This window comes from Hippocampus zosterae, chromosome 8 (genome assembly GCF_025434085.1).
Source record: "Hippocampus zosterae strain Florida chromosome 8, ASM2543408v3, whole genome shotgun sequence".
Lineage (NCBI taxonomy): Eukaryota > Metazoa > Chordata > Actinopteri > Syngnathiformes > Syngnathidae > Hippocampus > Hippocampus zosterae.
In genome coordinates, this window is record NC_067458.1 from 15974587 (window position 1) to 15993288 (window position 18702).

General features: G+C 42.4%; 1 protein-coding gene across 1 annotated transcript in view; it reads left to right on the forward strand.

Annotated features, from left to right (window-relative positions):
• Positions 1-18702, forward strand: part of agbl4 (AGBL carboxypeptidase 4) — a 267276-nt gene that overhangs the window by 121175 nt on the left and 127399 nt on the right. The window lies entirely within an intron of this gene.

The window sequence follows — 18702 nt, forward strand, 5'->3', positions numbered from 1 at the left end:
TTGTTTGCTGAAGAAATCAAGACTCACCCCCTAAAAGAGGCGGGAACACCGTCACCGTTAAACCAGCCTTGTTCGGATATATCCTATCACTGTTGAACTCTCTCTCGAGCACCATTTTCGACATTATTAGATGTAAGATCCACTTTACTTTACAGCCTTGTTCTTTTGTACCCCTAAAGGAAATGAAAGGTAAAAGGCCAAGCACCGCCTCTCTCTTGTCTTTTAACATCCTCTTACCAATGTTGCTCTCTTTAGGCACACATTTCTTTGCCAAAACCGGCCAAGTATTGAGCACGGCCGCTAAGTCGACAAAGCTTCCGTATATGTATGAGTAATACTCTTGCAGAGACTCGGTTTATTCATTCCGCATCCTGACGAGATGATGCATCGACTCACCCTAATCTGAAATGCATCATGTAGGCGTTATCATAAAGTCAGCACCTATTTCAAGACAATCTGAACAACAACAAATAAATTGAAGAAGGAAAAAATAACTGGTAAAGGTTTCCATGTGCATCTTGAACGCAACTGATTTAAAGCTCTCGGTTCACAGAGATCGATGCCGCGGGTGGTCTCTGTCCGCATTAACCGCGATAAGCGAGGGATCACTGTATTTCCAATCTAAGCAATGTGTGGGCTAACAGGTCACATTAGCTAAAAAAAACTTGACATGGAACATATTATAAAATTAGCTTTTTAATTGCTTGCATACAAGTGTTGCTTTCTTTTCTCGTGTGAAATTAAACAACCAACGAAATCTTTTTGTTACCCATTGTTAAAGTTGCATCTGTGAACGAGCTAGTCAGAATTCCCACATAAATGTTTTGGGACCGTAGGGCTAGATTTTGGGATTGCCATATTTGTGTCTGCTACATGCGCCACAAACTTGGATTAGCGCATACGTTCAGTTTTATTTATCGGCTTGGAGATTAAGTGCTGACTCCATTTGGTAGAGCGCAATTTACTGTCCGTCTGTTGGGACTCGTGTGGTTTTTTTTTTTATTGTTTTTTTTTTTTAATTGTGAACATGCAGCAATGCCTAACTGATCGCAGTAGTCATGATAATGAAAACCATTCTCGAATCGTCACGCAGGCTAATTTCAGCAACACATCAAATAGGCTGTGATAAAAGTTATAGAATCTCTAATTCATGATCCTTGCGGTGTCTAGCATGTCACAAACATGTTTTAAGGACAAAGGGAATTTGCGAAGAAGCCTCAGAATGCGTAATAAAAGTGAGTGTTCGCCTTTACACTTCTTCACTGTCACTGGATAGTTTACGAACTTGCTGTAGCGGTAAGACGCCACCTGTTGAAGTTTTATATGACTTTTCATCATATTTTTGCCAGGATTTTGGTGGAATTCCACATGATTCACCCGTTGGGGGATGTTCCAATTTCTACTGGCACAAGTATCGAGTGCGACTGCTTTGAAATAACGCATCGCACATGAGTCAATTAAATCAAAAGCGCATGTCCGTAAATCTAATCAGAGATGTCAGATTTTAATGTCACTTTCTGAAAATCTCTTTACTTTGTTCATTTTGGCAAGGCCGGGAAAAAAAAACACATCAGCCTTTGAAATGAAATTGATGAACCTATCAAATTAGGGCAACTTGCCAAAAAAGTGCACTTTGCTTTGGGTGTTCAAGGTGTCCTGAATAATTCTACGTGAGGGAATATTATTGGACCATTGGACAGGATCATAACAATCAACAGTCAAATGCAAAATATCACAAAACACTTTGACTCATTTTTTTTTGTGTGTGGCTAACATTATTACATGTTATTAATATGTAATGAGCCATGTTTAAAACACCCACACACAAAAATCAGTGTTTCTCTAAATTACAGGTCATCAAGATTCATGTGAGAACACACTCAATATGGACATACTGTTCTAATTAAGTCAAGGACACACACCCCCCCTTTCATAATCAATGCCCATATTTCATCTGCCGTGATTCCTGACATCGGCGTGATTGCTTGTCGCCGGCGCCCCAGCAGGGAGGGCAGCCTACAACGCAGACGTTCACCCCCCGCGGCCTCACTTCTCCTCGTGATATTTCAAATTTTCACACTGCCCTTTTCACGCAGGCAACTTCCTCTGAATTCCCAGAGGAGCCGCGAACTGCTGAACAATCATCCTTTTTCTATTGTCACATCCGTGTCAAAGTGACACCGTAATGCTGCACGAGGTATTTGTAGTAAGCAAACACTTGGAGGCGCCTCATTATTACAATTGAGGGGGAGGAAGCTCGGGGATTCAATCAATTGTTTTTGGCCTCCAAAGCTGTACAAAAACTCTCCGGGTTGTGAAAAGTCCATCATCATGTCAAACTTCAGCTCAGTGATATGAACCACCCAAGTATGTTTTGCTGAGTTTTTTTGGGGGTGCATTTTCTTAATGTCACTAACAGAAGAGTAATTGCAGAGAAGAAAACTGTTATGATGAAAGGACCACTGGAAATTATAATTAAAAGAAAAGAGTGGTATTACAACCGTGCCAAATTGAAGTGATAAAAAAGAAACTGTCAAGTCTATAAAACTGAGGCTTCATGGAAAAACAAGCCATGGGCGTGCCCGCTGAATGTGCTGAAACCACTCCTTGCTCAGCTGTCAACTGTCAATCAAATACCACTACTATACCTGCAAACCCGTTAATTTGCCCCCACCGTGTATAAACTGATGCAAAATGTATGCATTTGTCTTGCGTAATCTAATGTGAGCCACTTCAAGATGGCCTCTCAATAAACACAGCGCGTATAATGTGTCACATTGTCAGTTAGTTTCGTCTGTATCGTCACAGATCAAACAAGCAGCCATTCTGTGTGTGTGTGTGTGTGTGTGTGTGTGTGTCTGTTTATGCTGTAATTTATTTTTTGGATGGTTGACAATGCACCATGTTAGCGCAAAGATGCTAATTTACATCAGTAGTTCTTGCACGATAAATAAATAAGTAAATAACAAACGGAGGTGCTCAAGTTTTTATTTAGTGGGTGTGGACAGGTCACCCAATTAGACTATTTTGCATCTGTTTGAGCGCCACCCTAAAACAAAATCAGTGGCACATCAATTGTGAATTGAGCTCTCCTCAGTTCATGACTACAAAGTACTTACCGGTACCTATTTTTTTCAATTATCATCAAACATGTATAATGTAGGGCGGCCCTGTTGTTGGCGTGTCAATCTCACAGTCCGATTCCCGCTACGGCCCTCCTGCGTGGAGTTTGCCTTTTCTCCCTGTGCCTGTGTGGGTTTTCTGTGGGTATTCTAGTTTCCACACACATTCCAAAAACATGCATGACAGGCTGATCTAACCCTCTAAATTGTCCTGAGGTGTGAGTGTGAGCGCAGATGGTTGTTCGTCCTTGTGTGCCCCGCAGTTGGCTGGCAACCGGTTCAGGGTGTACCCCGCCTGCTACCCGAAGATAGCTGGGATAGGCTCCAGCATGCCGCACGACCCTTGTGAAGACGAAACGGATTAGAATGTGGATGGATGGATGGATGGATGCAAAACGTATTCAGTAACAAATTTACGCTCATGTTCCAAAAGCATTCATGCTACACTGTTTGAAAACTAAATTGTCCGCCGGTCTGAGTATAAATGGTTTTTGTTTTCGGTTCTCAGTGATTGACTGGCCACCAGACCACGATGCCTCTCACCCAAAGTCACTGCGGATAAACTCCAGCTCACATCCGGCCCTAATACACACGGGCACAATGGAAAAATGAATGACTGCATGGTCGAGACCAATTTAAATATGTGGATTGCAAATTTTAAGCGAGACCCATCGCATTGTGCTGCGTGAGCTTCTGTGTGACAAAACCCGCCGAATAAGCCCATTTTAGCAGGCCGCGTTCGTTTTGAGTGCACTCTGCATGAATGCGTCAAGACAAGCATATCTTCAACGTTAGTAATCATCTTCCTGTTTACTGTCTACCGCAGTTGTGTTCTACCAGAATGAAGCCTTGCCCGCGGGGGCCGCGCAGTACCTGTACAGTTCTGTCTTCTTCACTCCGTCCAGCAGAAAGTGAGGACTCGCATATAACTGTCGAGTCGGTCCGTTCTTATCGCGTCGGGCCAAACAGCCCTCTGCTGACAAGTGGTATTTGACTCAGTCAGGGTGTGCGGAGAGAGAGAAGCGAACACGAGAGGCAGACCATTACATTCCGCGGCAGCACAATGCTGCCAATCTTTTCATCTGGTACTGACCTCCTTTTGTCTGATAGAATAATCAACGTGCGCTCGGCAGGAGAGTGAAAATTGCCATTCACTCGCATAAACGTGGCAACGGATAGTAAATGGGATGCGGGGCTTGTTTTTCTCCCCTTGACAACCATTTGCATAGCTTTGAGGGGCTTTGACAACGGCGCTTGGCAAGATGCGAATTATGTGAATGTGTCTTATTAGCACAGACAGAGAAAAGGTCATCATGTGGCTTTGTTCCCAGGGTTCTTTTTCTTCAATTAAGACTAATCACTACAGGCCAACATAGATCCAGCCTCTCAGTTTCTTCTCATGGCCGAGCTCAAAGACGCGTTTTGGCGTGTGTGCACACTACCTCGGTGAAAATATAGGGACACCTGACGAGCACGCCGACAGGAAGGGAGAGTGGAAGAAAGTGGGTGGTCGGGTCCGCCGACATTGGACTACACGAAGGTTGCCCGCTTTTCAGCCGACCGATGTGTTCCCGACAAACGTCTCCTGGCCCATGTTGACGCATTGCAGCCCGTATAGCGTGACATTCTCAATGACTGGTCATGACGCGTCTAGGATGATTAATGACGATCACGACAAAAGTCTGACATGTCCGAATTTTTGTGTCACATGTCCAACGTCATCCTTCAATTGGTTCTTCTGCATTGACCAATAGGTAGACGGTCCCGTGCTACTTATGATGAGAGACTGGACGTGGCGCACAAACACAATGTGGTGTGTCGGATTTAAAAAGTGCAAAGTGTGGAAATATTTGAAAGTATACGCAGCACTTTAACGCCGATTAGCAAATGTGGTGTCATCAAACATATGTGACATTCCATACCGCTGACCATCCAGTAACAAGGTCCCGCCTGCTTGTCCCGCCTTCCCGGCAGACCTGCACCAATGGACTGAATCTTGACGGAAGAACGCGACGATTGGGCGGTGTTTGGTCGGTGATGGATTTGTAGTCCCCCCGTCTTAAACATCGAACGATATTTTTCTGGTAGTCTTAGAGCACCCAAAGTCATGTCGTTCGGGAAGGCCATGACACTCTTCTGAGAAGAATTTGAAGTGTGTTTGTGGGAATTGTCAAAATTGGCTTCATTATGAATGTCATGAGTGGGAGTAGTCACCAAGATTATTGTCATTCAAGAAATTGAGCAAGATTTCTAAAACGTTTCTAGTTTTTGTCATTGAATTCCATATATGAGCTTTGATGGGTTATTTACCCCTTTCATGCACCATGTGACCTGATAACATGGTAAACTGTTCACTGTAGGGACCGCTATCACTCAAAAGGTTAAATGTATTTATCTTGCCTGGGCCAGTTTTATGACATTGCCTTAAACTACGTGTGATGCAATTGTACAGTATATGTTTTACATCTAAATTGTCTTGTTAGGATACAGTATAATGCGGCCGTTCCCAACCTTTGTTCTCTGGCACAATAGTAAGTTGTGAGGGATCATCAGGCATGTCGCAGGAAATTGTCTGATTTCACTTAAAGGGTCTGAAAAGTATCTATTATCTTGCTCTTCCAGTGACATATAGTGACAGGCATAACAATTAAATGTTCTTCCACTCGATGGCAATTATGTGCGTCCACTTTTGTGAGAGATTTTCATTTAGTGGTCTGGCGTGACACCCCCCCCCCCCACTTGTAAAATATGTGCCTGTGCTCAATGACTTTGCAGAACACTGATATGATGAATGCATCCGTGATATGACATTACCCACAATGCACTGCGATAGATGGTGCTTTGTCATGCGACAGTCTCACAGGTTTGTTTGTTTTTTAAATCAAATCCAAATGGTACTTTTATGACTGAAAGATGAAGATTTAAAAATGCTACATCTTGAATTTGAAGGTGAATCCCAATACTTTTGTCCACACTACAGCTAAAGTCTGAAGCAGACTGATGCAGATGCTTCATCCCAAGTGTTCCCATGTGTGTGTGTGCGTGTGTGTGTGTGTGTGTGTGTGTGTAAATTTCGCCGCCATCGCCATCCCGTGGTTTCCAGCACACAGAATGATTTACCTTTGTAGCGTAATGGAGCAATTTCTCTCTCTTTTTTCTCCTTCCCCTTCTCTCCTTTTTCCTCCTCTTTCAATCTGCAGTAAAATATTCTCCCGTTTAGCTCTGTGACAAGTCATCTGTCACTCACAAGAGCGAGGGAGGAGGCTCATCTGATGGATGAGCGTGTACCTGTATGCCCAAGTGTGTGTGTGTGTGTGTGTGTGAATAAAAGAGAATGCTGAGGAACTTTAATTTTTGAGGCTGTGGTTATTTTTTTCTAAAAGTAGTGATTTGTAACATCACAAACAAATCAATTTGTGTGTGTGTGTGTGTGTGTGAGTGTGTGTGTTTTGGGGTGGGGAAATGAATGGCTCCCTGGAGAAGGAAATAAAATATTCATCTTATGTCAACTTTGGAGCAATAAACAATAACAACGAGCAGCAACTGCTCTTGTTTGTGGCTCACTTGTTCTTCCAGCGTTGTCAGTTGTTTACTTGCCAAAAGACAATTATTATTCTGTGTGCAGATGCATGACTTGGGCTGACAGGATTCGCTTTCAGCAATTGCCTTCCAAGAATTTCGCTGGAACATTCTGTTTGCATGCTTCAAAATGGCACACTGGTCTGCCTTGATTGCCGGATGTGAAAATGCTAACCGCAACGTGCGGCAAAGATGACATTTCCTAAGAATACTCTTTCGAAACATTCACTTGACATTTTTCATATTTAATCTGTACAACGTGTTTATGAAGTGACGTTCTGCCCAAACTTGCATCATAAACTGTGAAGTTAATCATTTCATTTTCTACCTTGAGTACTTTGGATATCGAAAATGTAAGTCGACAACAAAAAAGTCCCTTCTTTTGAATGCAGATGCTGATTGCTGTCAAACCGCCAAAGTATAGCGCCAACTACTGTAGAGGAGGACGTACTCAATGTCAATTCCTGCATATCATTTTTTTGCCTTAAATATCAGTGGCTGGTATCGGCAGCCTTGATGAGTACATTATACCTTCTATTAAGCAAGTATCGGCCCGAGACCAGCAACTGATATTTTTAGTCGCCCATCCCTAATTTATTGTCATTGTACGGTATCGATAGCCCAGGACAAATTAGAGAAAATTAGTCCTGTCACAAACGAATCTTTTTAGAATCGATTACTCGAGTAAGAAGACGTAAGTAGAGTGTGTCTGTCGGCAACAAAGGTCAATACAGAAGCACCAAAGTGGCGAAACATTCGGATTTGTTGCCACAAATATCTTCTAAAGATGTGGAAAAATGTGTTTGCGAATGACAACCGCTGAGCCAAATATTTTAGTCATTATACTGTTGGCAAGTGTATGCACATCTCTGTCCTCCCTGCTGAGTACAATCGGGCTAAGCAGACAATAATAATCGAAAAAAAGGAATGGATTAATGTTTTGTCTCCTACATTTTCAACATTTTGTTCAGACTCGTGCATTAGTCACACATTTATTTATTTTTATAAGTGGATATTGCGTTGGAAAAAGCAAGAACAAATACAGATTTTAGTTCGCGGTCCCCCCACTAGTTTCTGCAGGTGTACCTAATGTTGTGGTCACTAATGTTCTCTCTTCAGTCCGAGCAGGATTATGCAACCACAGGGACAATTTCCACTGACCTTTAAGGAGTGTAGCCAAGGAAAAAGCCATTTAATTCCGGGGCCGATCCATTTAACCTTGCAGAGAACTTAAAGCTTGAAGATTGAAAAGATATTCCCCCTCTGTCACCGGCCACTGCCAAGTGAAAGACAAGACAAACATTAAATGAAGCTTTGATGTAACTTTTCCAACTTGGTGGTCCACCATTGGAGTTGTGTCCGAGTTGCTCAAGTCTTCATCTCTGCCCAACAAGTGTAATTTCATTCATTCATTCATTCATTCATTTAACGATCCGCTTAATCCTCACGAAGGGTTGCGTGTGGTGCTGGAGCCCATCCCAGCCGTCTTCGGGTAGTAGGCGGGGGGACACCCTGAACCGGTTGCCAGCCAATCACAGGGCACACAGAGACAAGCAACCATCTGCGCTCGCACTAGGGACAATTTGGAGTGATCAATCAGCCTGCCATGCATTTTATTGGAATGTGGAAGGAAACCGGAGTACCCGGATAAAACCCGCGCACGCCCAGGGACAACATGCAAACTCCACACAGGGAGGCCGGAGCTGGAATTGAACCCGGTCCCTCTCCACTGTGAGGTTGACGCGCTAACCACCGCCACAAGTGCGCCCGCCGCCACAAGTGTAATTTGCTTTTTAAAAAATATATATATATATATTCATCATCATCTGTGAAAGATGAACCGTGATATAGCGAGGGTTCGATATATTTTAGTCGCCGTCCTGGCTGCTCATTCCAATATGACTCAAAAACATGTTGGCAATAACACTAAAAGGAATGCACAATGATTTTATGCCTTATTATAAACCGTTTTTTCTACACTTGCTTGACGGTTGAGATTATTGTTTTTTGTTTTTTTTTATCTCGATGTCAACAGTTTGACTCCGAAATGGATTCAATCAATCTCCGTTATGTCCGTATTTATATGAACAAACCTTTAAGGTTCTTAGGTTTGTTTATGGGATGCATAAAATATCATATTGGTTTCTGCCAGCCTAAAATGCTGCACACTATCCTTTAGGCCACACTGTATATTGTCCTTCCAAACGCACGGCACTTTGTTGTCGCATTAAGCTATAAAATAGAAGCACCATATGACGTGCTATGCTTTTATACTTGTTTTCTGTATTTATGTTTGACACGGAACAGGCAGCTTTGTTTTCCAGTTGCAATGATTGGCTCTCCTTTTTTTTTTTTGAGAGAGTGCCATAAGCCTTTAAGGGCAGTGCGGCTCTGGCTGCTGCTGCCACAGGCTCTTTTCTGTAATAGCCTGTAATTCCTTCTGTCTCGTGTAATCACCAACATGGCTTGACACACACACAAACACACACGCACGCACGCACACACACACACACTCGTACAAACAAAGAAATCGCAAACCAATGGGAAATTTTGGACAGCTCAGTCAGACAGCACTCTTCACCTCCATGTGGTTATTATACAGAATGAGGAGAACATGTTTTGGACGAATGATGTTTATTCCTTCAAGTAGACTTTCAGAAACTTTACCAACCTATGCCAAGTTACATGAATGTACCTTTTTTGGTTTCGAGTACGGTGTCATTATATTGTCCCTGTTTAGTGAAAACAAATTTGGTGAACAGTATACAGCAGCGGGGCGGCCCGGTAGTCCAGTGGTTAGCACGTCGGCTTCACAGTGCAGAGGTACCGGGTTCGATTCCAGCTCCGGCCTCCCTGTGTGGAGTTTGCATGTTCTCCCCGGGCCTGCGTGGGTTTTCTCCGGGTGCTCCGGTTTCCTCCCACATTCCAAAAACATGCGTGGCAGGCTGATTGAACACTCTAAATTGTCCCTAGGTGTGAGTGTGAGTGCGAATGGTTGTTCGTTTCTGTGTGCCCTGCGATTGGCTGGCAACCGATTCAGGGTGTCCCCCGCCTACTGCCCGAAGACGGCTGGGATAGGCTCCAGCACCCCCCGCGACCCTAGTGAGGATCAAGCGGCTCGGAAGATGGATGAATGAATGAATATACAGCAGCGGTCCCCGACCTTTTTTCTCCACGGACCGGTTTAATGTCAGACAATATTTTCAGGGACCGACCTTGAAGATGTGATGGATAAATACAACAAAATAATAAGATATGACCTGCATGAAAACGGCGGTGTTTTCATAACATAATGATAAACACGAATCATGACACGAGGAACGTTGCAACACTCTGGTCGCTATGGTAACATTTTGACGTGCCTTCAAAATAAGATAAATCGCAAATACAAAGTGCATGAAAAATACAACTCACCATTGCCGCAAGCAGGCATACGTACCTCAGGTGATAATCCCTATCTGTGTGTGTGGAGATTGACAAAGATACTCTGTCATAGGGGGAAATTGATAAAAAATATATTTTAAAAAATAATTTTGGCTATGGTAAATATTTAGACAATGTACACACATTTGGATTTGATTAAAATCACAAAGATGTGTGTGTGGGGGGTGGGGGGGGAAAGCTCACAAAATTGGGGGAAAAAAAGAATTTTAAGAATCTGGACAAAAATGGGGAAAATAACCTAATTTGGGATTTTTTTTAAATTACCGTATTAAATTCACAATATTTTTTCATGTTTTAAAAAGTTGACACCCCTGTTATATATTAGTAGTATAAATACTGTATGAATATTTTCAGCAATTATTTGGGTTAAAGTGGTGAAATATTTTTTAAAAACCTCAATTAACATAATAAAGATTACCGGTATATCTGTAAAACAACAAAAAAAAACATTATTGTTCGTAGTAGGAGGAAGAGTCGAGGAAGTAAAACGAATCCATCTCAAGTCATCAGAATTTGGAAAATAACAATTTCAGAATAGCATGAGCACTCGCAGTCATGTTGTCGTGATCTTTTTTACTTTTGCGCAGGCTGCGTGGTTTCAACTTCCTCTCAGTGACAGTGTACGTCTCAGTTTGAACGACTGTCTGTGTCAATGGGTGCCCTGTGATTGACTTGCGACCATTCCAGGGTGTCGTCTGCCCAATGTCATCTGTGATAGCCTCCACGCCCCTGTGACCCAGTATGGTAAATGGATGAATGGATGGACGAGCAACGTCTCAGAATTTGGAGATGGATACTACACGGCGACCTTATGCTGCTTTTTCTTCACGTTTCTTTTCTATTTTATTTTCAAGCCAAACAAATGAGGTATTGATCAGCTTCAATGGCTTTATGGATTGCCACAGAACCTTGCATCCTCTCTTTGTTCTTCTCCTGATTGTCTCGCTGCGCACTTTCCATACTGAAAGATGCTAGTAGTCGGACTAAGTGTGTCTGTGTCTGTCTGAGAATCTGTGTGTGAGGAGACCACACGCAGGTGCCAGACTCGCCCCACTGCGGCCCCCGTGGTAGCCGGAGAAGTTAATTGGCAGCATCTGGCTGTCTGAGAGGCCAAGTGCTCGTCCATTCCACCTTCTTCCTCCTTCCCTGCAGCATACACCCCACCTCTGTGTGACGCTATCCCTGGCACGGGTGTGTGTGTGTGGGGGGGGCGAGGGGGTGCTAGACATGGGGGCACAGAGGCAGGATGGAGGCAGAGAGTGAGGAGGTAGGCGATATTGGCAGCAGAGAAATAAAAATCGTGCCAATGTTATTGTGGCTAAAAGTCTGTACATGATCACGAGGAGATAAGTACGAAAGGGATCACTTCAGTAACTTGTTGATGTGACTTGATGATCTCACCTACTGTACATGGTACAGAAATATGCAAAAACCTTGGGTGGTAGCTGTAGTAACATTTTCCTCATTAGGAAGAAGAGGATTGGACACATGTAAAAAAACTCTAAAGTCAAGTACAAGTTGTTCAAGCAAATGGGCAAATCATGCCCCCCCCCCAAAAAAAATAAGTGAAATAAATAGACAAATAAATAAATGAATAGACAAAACAACTTGGAGAAGGATTACAACCCCCCGTTGGCATTTTGCATTTCTTATAAACATCAACAACAGAAGCAGGTGAGCTCATCTCTGTAAGGGATTTACGTGATATCAGAATGTGTCACATGTTGCGCAGCCTGCCCGGGAGAATCATCTCATCGGTTTGTGTGACCTCATCTCACAATTACACACACACACGCGCGCACAAGCACAAGCACACTCTTATACACTCAGGAGAATACACGATTTTGATGCCGAACTCGACATCGGCCGTCTGACTCACTGTGGGAGTCACACACGGTGAGGTCACTAGCGTTTTTCTCCTCCACTCACGTTTTAGTCAATAGACATTATGCTTGCAAGACGAAAGCCACAGCAAAGACTTGCTTGTGTCTGAGCAGTACGACAGTCACGTCAATGCCAACAAGCTGCTTCTCAGGTAGGGAGAAGGTGGCTGTCTGTGTGTGTATGTTTGCGTGTTGTATCCTGGTTTTGATCCCTACTGTCTTGAGACATCTTTTTTTCTTTTTTTTTTCTTTTTTTTTTTTTTTGACGCAGTCTTCATGGCGCCAGGCTGTCTGTTCGGCCCGCCGTTCCACACGCACGCACTCGCGCACACGGACTGATAATGCAGTGGGAGTATAATGTTGCACCCGGGGAAATGCTGCATCACACAATTAATGGACAGACGCTTTCTGTTGTTTACCACAGGGGCTTAACGCTCATCGTTTTATTTCTTACGAGTGTCTATTCGATATTCTCTCCGTGACATGTGTGTATTTAATGTGTGCCTCCACCCCCATTATTCCAAATGAATGTACACCTGCCCTGTTACCCACAGGGGACCGGTGGCGCCAACGTGGCGAGGGCACAGTGATCATCTGCTTACCACTAATTGCCACAGCGGCCCACAAGTCACAGAGGAGGTCGTAGTTTTTGTTCGGCCCAACTGACTAACTTCAACCCATCAGCCAGTAATACAGTCACGCGATGTCATGTCATATGTCTCTTACAAGCTGTGCACTGACCAGGGCTGTGACAAGGATGCAAAAACAGTCACAAAAGAAAAAAAAATGAGAAAGGAAATAAGAAAGTAGCAACTTGGGATCAGCTAGGGCGTAAAATCAGGGACACAATTAACACAGAAAAAAATGCAGTCGTAAAATGAACTAAGATGAGTTTCTTTGCAAACTACAATAGTATTTGTACTTGTTAACTTCCCGTCCGACTCTGACATGTTTTTCTGAAGGCAGCGCAAAATTCAATCTTCCTACTGCGTATGTGCTTACTTGATTGAGGAAGAGGGTAGCGAAACATGCTGGGATATGATGAGGCCATTGTAAAGAGTGTGGCCCCCTTCTGGTCTGTATAGGTACTGTCACACTGCCATTTTTGAAAAAATAGTTCTTGTTTTAAGTAAAGCTGCAGTGGAGACGTGAAAAAATGCATATTTCTCCATAGCTGTAGTGTAATTAGTATAAAGCTCTAAAGAAAGCACATTTGACTATATCGGAGCTTGTTTTGGGGAAGTATAAAAATTGGAATAAAATGGAAAACATAATGGTGAAGGTAATCGGTAGTTCAATTCACAAAGTGAAACTCATGTTTTAATAGTTTTGATGAATAAAGCGAATGGAAATCTCAATCAATATTCCAAAGAATGTTGAAGATCATTTAAAAAGTAGGGAGGAGTTTGCTTTCTGAGAAGTACCATATTTTTCTTTATGTTTAATGAATCTGTATAATGTATCCCTTTCATGTATAAAATATGGAATTCCTGAAATAAATTGAGATTTGAACACTCTCCTGATCTATTTGCCCATAAGTTTAAAAGCGTCTCCAAATGCAAACTGAAATTGAACGCACAATCAGAAATGTGTGCAACCATCTAACTCCATAACCCCCGCCAAGGTATTTTTCAGATGATTTATTCTGAGGGATGACAAAAAAAAGGTTCAACGCCCTTTTTTTCTTCAATATGACATCAATCTAGAAAAATACCACGGGGGAAAAAAAACTATATGAGTCACCAGAGATTAATTTCCATGCACAAGGGCAAACAAAACTAATCATAGGAGGATGAACAACCTCACTTATGTACTCGGTATTTAACATACAGAGGCAGCCCAACAAACTAGCATCCTCCCATGAGTGTTTTATTTCGATGAGAATCTGAGATTTATGACTGCTCTCGCTGTTTTATGGAAATCCCTGCACATTAAATGTCTGCTGCGTATATTCCCAAGTCAGGTGCAACGCGGTGGGTGTGATGCGATCGCAGTCGGCATTACTTCAAATAAATGTTCACCGTTGATGTTGCCACCTCTGGGATTTGTCGAACAAATTCATTCACTAATTGAGGTGCCAATAATCAATATCAGCGCAAAGTCTGGATGTGTACAAGGTGGCCGTATCGGGAAGCTCTATAATGCGTTTGCTTCCGTTACAGATGCAAGGCTTTTTATTTTGACCTGAGAACAGCGTTAAATGTCATTTGGAAATATGTGACACTATCAGCACTTTTATTAGAGGAAATTCTTAACCGATAAGAAGAAGATGAAGAACTTAGTGCAGGGTGATTGAAAAACAATTCCCTATTTTAAAAAATACTGTAATAATGAGCGATGATTTTTTTTTGTGAATGGCCGAATGTCCACTTTGTCGTTCATCCGACGAGGGTTCCTGGTGAGATCAGTTGATGTGATTCCGTGACAGCTTGGGAAGCTAGTAACGAGGTCTTGACACATCACAGAGAGAAGTGTCGTCAATGACTCTGGCAATATTGAAATATTTTTTAAAAAAAAGTCTCCAAGTACTACTGTATGCGTTATTGAGCAACAAAGGTATGAAAACACTGTCCCGCGGCATAATATACAGCAGGTCTACCAAAATCTCGCGCAAAGTACAGGTTGCCTAGTAACAGTGCCTTCCCAATGCTTAATTTGCATATAAAAAGAAGACTGATGTCTCAAGAATTGACATGCCGTCATATGTACTCTCACACATGAATATATAGACACGTGGTGGATTACTTGGAAGTTGTTGATTTAAAAAAAACATTTTTTAGGTGACTTAGTACACAAAACAAGGACGTGGGCCCAGGTTTGACAACAATAAGCCAACGTAGCGTCTGTCCTCGTTTCAGTTTGCCAAGAAGCATTGGCCCCTTCGGATGTAGATGTAGTTGCGTCGGGGGAATAAAGAAATGTGTCATTGGGTGTGAAATGTTTGCCAAACTGACTCTTTGCCTCAAATGAGCTGCCGGGGATCCGCAACGCAGGACAGCTGCACGAGCTTATTTGAAAACGCGTAACCTTCCTAACAGTTGACGGGATGAACGTTTGACAAACTCAGTGAGACAACAGCGAGGCGGACAATATAAAAGGAAGTGTGTATGTATACGTGTGTGTGTGTGTGTGCTATTTTTGTCCTGGTTGCCTTTGTCTGTGCGAGTGCTTGGAGAAACTCTGACTGATGTGTCCTCTATGCTTGATTGATTCTGAAATATAGACAAGGTGTCGCATTTGTGAAAGCTACCAATTTATAAGCCTTCATCTTCAAACTTCAAGATGTCTGCCCACACCGTCAATATGAGAGCTGAAGTTCAGAGCTAAGGATGGTGACGCCTCGCTAAAGGCCAACTGTGTCAAATCCTCTGCGGTCTCCGTTATCTTATTACCTCCACCAAGCTGAAAAGCAAAAGGGATTGTCCCCCCCACCTCACACACACACACACACATACACTATAGTTGGTTAGTTTGTGTTTTTGTTAGCAGGATTGCAGCAAAACTACACCGCAGATTTTTTGGGGGGGCAGGGGGGCATCAAAAGTAACCATTCAAGTCTGCTTTTCTCAAACATGCCATTGAATCACAGTCAACGCTTATTCAGCGTCAACAATATAGCAGCACGAACAATGCCAAGCTAGCCGTAGCACTAAGAACAAGCCACTGTTAGCCACGGCTGTGACGTTGCCTGACTTTTATTTTTGTAATAGAATTTTCCTTTATCCCAAATATACAATCCATTTAAAGAAATCAATCAATAACATTAAAAAAGAGGTGCTAAACCTGTCAAACGGAATTGTTGCTAACTCTGCATCATGTTTTAATTGACTCAGCTGCCTGCGGTCTCTTCGTAAATTATTTTATTTTCCATGGGGGGATATTCTGTCATCATTTTAGCAAATCTCCGAAATAACATATCGGCTCAAGGGGCTATCAGTCTGCCAGCAGGTGCCCAGTAAACTAAGAGTTACACAAGATAGAGCCAAAGAGGGTCGATTTTACTCTGGTGTTATTGTCTGGTTACACTGACAGTCTTAACAAAAATGAAAAGGTGAATTTATTTGGTGCGGTTACAAATCCCCCTTCAGTTTTTGTTCCTCATCTGAATAAAAGAAATATGAATTCTATTCATAGAATTGTCTAGCACCACCGCAGAATGCGAATGTGTATGCTCATATGCAGTCCAGCACAGCAGGACTTCATGTCACTTTGTGGAACTGCTTTAAGATAAGATAAGAAAACCTTTATTAGTCTCGCAATAGAGAAATTCCCATTTCACAGCAAAGCAAAGAAGAATTTATTTTTAGAATTTTTTGAGGGACCGTGTACTGTATGTTCATTGTTTTTTTGTTTCTTTGGGGGGGGGCATTTTTTAAAGATTTCCCAATACTGTATATGTTTTCCCCATCACAAAGTTATGAGTCACCCATGCGGACACATGAAGCACACTGTAAAATTGATTGCAATTCTATGTTATTGTGTTGAGTTGACAACACCTCACATCTTGTCCATGTATTTTTCCCTTTGTAGTACTTCTCTGGGGGGTTTTCATAACCTCCCTTAAGACTTGTCAGAGCACCTCCATATCCATCATTTTCTAAAGCATTTGTTCTCTGTTCTAGCTGACTTTTGCCGAGAGGACTCTGCACTGGTCACCAGTGAATTGCAGCGCGCGTATAAACGAACAATCTTTTATAGTCGCATTCACACCTGTGGGCAGTTCAGTCTTAAATTGACCAAACATGCTTTTTCTCGGAATGTGCCCAATATACATTTTACATGTGCAACTTTTATAACTGTTCTTGACCAGGACTCTAATGTGATGTTAGACATGCAGACCACTCTTTCGGCACCTTAGCTGAGGTCTGCATTCCGTCTTTATTATTTTATGTCTACATTATGTTTGCTATGGTCGATTATTTATCATTTTCTTTTTTTTTCCTTTATTTTATTTTTTTTTAATTCTGCTCTGGAAATGAACGTATTTCATGACTTTGAGGTAGCTCACACTCGGTGTGAATTTGTGTAACATTGTGGATTGTTGTTTTTGTGTGTGTGTGTGTGCGTGTGTGTGTGTGTGTGTGTGTGTGTGTGTGCGTGCGCGCGTGTGTGTGTGTGTGTAAAATCACTGAATTGTAAAATCACGTCTGAGCGCCTTATCATCTGGGGGGGAGTGTGTCTATTTTTTTCTTTCTTTCTTTTTTTCTTTCTCATCCCACATTGTGATAATTCTGTTTGGGAGCGATGGCCCTGTACCACATTTCGAGATAGGCAGGGGAGAAGGTGCCAATTAGATAAAACAAATTGACAGCTGCCAAAAAGAAGAAGCCACTGCTTAGATTAAACCTGGGGGACAGTGTGTGTTTTTCTCAAGCTTTTTTTTTTAACAATTTGTGTTTGTGGCTGTGGTTATTTAAAGCTGGTACTCCTCACGTTGTTGAAGCAGGCCTTACGGGCAACCACTTTCCATATGAAGTCAAAGAGCAGTTTTCCTGGCCTACACCGAGAATGCCATGACAAGCCGTAGTAATTAAAATCAATAGTCAGGACTTTTTCAGGCTTCGGCAAGGTCGCACAGCACCCCGTTGATTGGAAGAAGTTGAAAATGAGAGCAATTTCTAGAATAAGCTATTTCGGTCAATATGCCCCGTGGAGGAGCCTGATGTCTCCGTCAGCTTTTCGGTTTATTTTTTATTTATTTGTTTTGACCTTACAGCGTACCATAATTCTTGAGACAAGAGGTCTGAAATTAGACAGATGCATTTTGCTCCACGCTGATTATAAAACTGCAAAGTCATCTGCCTCCCTGTCAGGGGGTCTGGATTCAATTTTCGGCTTGGGCCTTTTTGTGTGGGTTTGTATATTCGCACCTGCTTATGTGCAGTTTTGCTCGGTGCTCTGGTACCCATATTACATAAACCGCCTTTCTTGTTTATGTAATAGTGGGAATGGACACGCGCTGAAAACGTGAGATGCGTATATGTCACGTCACTCCCCCAGAAACGAATGTGAAGTTGAATGCTTCTGCGATCCCTCACTTCAAGCTGTAAATGGTTCTAGAGTTCCCCTTTCTAACATGTTCCATAACGTACAGCTGTTTTTGGACTGTCTTTCGTAAATAATCGTGTGTTAAGTCTCAGGTGTTCTCCTGGATTGGCTCGCCCACACCACTAGCAACCCACGCTAAGCATTCGCATACACTCTGGTTAAATCTTGAAAAATATCATTTACTCTCTACAAATTGAGACATAATTACATCTGGTAACATTTATGTTTTGTTTTTTTGGATGCCTTGTTGATTAAATATGCCACCCACTGCACGTGTACTTTGCAAAGATAGTCACATGCAAATCTATTCTCCTCTCAATGTACTTTCTAACCTCAATCCCTTTTTTCTCAGAGTGAATAGTTCAGCTTTTGAGTTTGTTTATGCACAGTACTGTCAAATGTGACAAAGGGTACCAAAATAATTGATGTGCACACTGTCCCATTGGGGTTCCAGGTGCAGGAAGGGGCTATGCTACCTAAAGGGGGGCGCTTGAAACAATGCAGTTCTTTATTCTTAAACAGAGAATGGTCACGGCATTTGACAGTAGGAAGGGATTAGAAGAACAAGCAGGGCCATCCTGAACCGAAATCTAAAGGTGGCTTTTATCTGCCATCCATTTTGATAC